General features: G+C 30.7%; 1 long non-coding RNA gene across 1 annotated transcript in view; it reads right to left on the reverse strand.

The window, feature by feature from the left end:
• Window positions 1–225: 225 nt before the first annotated feature.
• Window positions 226–2,378, reverse strand: part of LOC107569778 (uncharacterized) — an 8,348-nt gene continuing 6,195 nt past the window's right edge. Inside the window, exon 3 of the long non-coding RNA XR_001606945.1 lies at window positions 226–389. This is a non-coding gene — a long non-coding RNA (uncharacterized lncRNA). The remainder of the gene's footprint in view (window positions 390–2,378) is intronic.

Raw genomic sequence — 2,378 nt, forward strand, 5'->3', positions numbered from 1 at the left:
GTTTAGTAATTTTGAAAGACTGGACAATGTTTGGAAAACAATTTGCATTCACTTCCTCTCAGCAGCCTGTTGTGGTTCACAGCATGTGCTGGTGGGGTCACTGGGCTTCAGTTCACTGACCTTTTTTAGACTCTAAAGCACTGATATGTCATTTGTGATGATGAACAAACAAGACTAGGGCATATCTGTTATTCTCACTTAGTTACTGTAAAGAAACATTGAAATGAACTGACACAAGTGTGTATATTGTATTTATGCCTCTGTGTGAATGGATGAAATTGCAGTTCACAAACAAACAAATCATCTGTAACACGTCTGGTTTGTGATGGCATCCTGAAAAAGAGCCTTTTCTTTACATTAGCATTTTATTCAAATTGAGCTTAAAAAGACTGCTAAAATTCAGACATTCAGTGTTCACTGTCCATAGTTTGTTAGTACATGCACTATTTGTTAATATATAAAATATATTGCATATTCATTATATTTTACTTGACCTGTTGTGTTCATTATTGAATGTATGTTTGAATACATTTGTCATGAAAACACATTTCAACAACAAATTGGAGTAGTAAGAATTATAACATTATAACTTAAAACTTATGTCTTATGTGCAATTTTTGAGTGTTGATTGTTAAATAATTGGATCAAATAACTGAGCTAAATAAACTGTATTTTCTGTTTTGGTGAAAAAAAAGATGCATCGCTAGTACATTTTTCAACAAAGGTACTGCGAGAGCACAGTTGTGTTTGCTCTTCCTGCTGATGAATTGTCTGTAATGACACAAGTCTATAGCCTATTCTAATTGTCTCTAATAGCAAGCTCCAGAATTTGTCCTTTAAATTAATCACCCACTAATGAAAAAGTTGCTGCCTGATCTAACGATGCATCAGTCACAGAATTACTAGAGACGTTAAATAAGCATCTTTAAGGCAGTTAAAACCTGATTAGTTCTATTTATATGTGACAATGGTGAATAATACTGGGAAATGAAGCTAGTTTCTGAACACTCGTTTTCACCAAGATTAATCTATAAGTCATTTTTAATATTAGGTAACATCACTTACAAATACCAATTTCTGTCAGACCTATCAACAAACAGATGGTTGAACTAAAGGTGTAGGTTAGCTAATTACATTAAGAAAATATCTTTCTAATAAAACAATGAACTAAGGGACCACCACTATAATGTATAGGAGGATTTTATCTCTCATGAGCATGGAAGTGGTCCTTATGTACCTTAGCTCCTAACATAATTGTGTTCAAGTATATTAGAATTAAAATGTTATGGTTTAGCCTTTCCATAAGAAAAAAAAAATCTCCCAACTGCATTTGATGAGCAAAGCTATTATGCCGCCAAATACTTGTCAGCACTGACATGCTCACAAATATAATTCTTGCTATTATATAATTACCATCAGACTCAAATAAAAGTTTGGTACAGTCATGTTATGATTTGAAAATTCTGGTAAATATAGTGGAGCTTTATAGAGGCTAGAGGCCTTCTGCCAGCTCTTCACCAGAGCAATGTTCATGTTCTCTATAGACTGCCAGCATAAGACCATTGGATCATCTGGTATTTAAGCTGTTTTGTAAAACAATTATCCTGTCAGTCCCTCTAGAGCTCCAAAAGAAAAGCTCCATTTAGGTGACAAAGCTGTGTATCTGTGGCAGAACAATGACCATTTCTTACTAAACAATGTGGTGTGTGTGTATGTGGGTAATGTGGTTTCATACTCTGAAAATCAGTGCTTCTTAGTATCATAATTTTTGGTATAAATAGACTGAAATGCATTTTGCATTAAAACAAACCTATTAAAATGTACATATGGACTACCATTCCATGTTTTTATGGAAACTAAGTTCTAAGTTCTTATGCTTTTCGAGACTGCGTGCATTTGAAGAAAAATATAGTAAAAACAGCAATATTGTGAAATATTATTACAATTTAAAATAACTATATAACTAATAACTCTATTTACTCTAAAATCTAATTTAATTCTGTTATGGCAAAGCTGAATTTTCATCAGCCATTTCTCCAGTATTTGATGAATAAAACGTTAACAGTGTTTATTCAAAATAGAAATCTTTTGTAACAATATACACTACTGTTCAAAAGTTTTATTTTTTTTAAATAAATCAATACTTTTATTTTGAATAATAACTTAATTGTTATTATTACTACTACTACTTTTGTTTTTGAGTTTGAGATCATAGTATTATTTTTAATATTACATACAGTATATATGTAAATTCAATGTGTATATACAATGTACATAAATATTGTATAAAACCACTGTCTGTCACTAATTGCGATGATAATAATAACAGTATATATATATATATATATATATATATATATATATATATATATATATAT

The sequence above is a fragment of the Sinocyclocheilus grahami genome, unplaced genomic scaffold (genome assembly GCF_001515645.1).
Source record: "Sinocyclocheilus grahami isolate Dianchi unplaced genomic scaffold, SAMN03320097.WGS_v1.1 scaffold1380.1, whole genome shotgun sequence".
Lineage (NCBI taxonomy): Eukaryota > Metazoa > Chordata > Actinopteri > Cypriniformes > Cyprinidae > Sinocyclocheilus > Sinocyclocheilus grahami.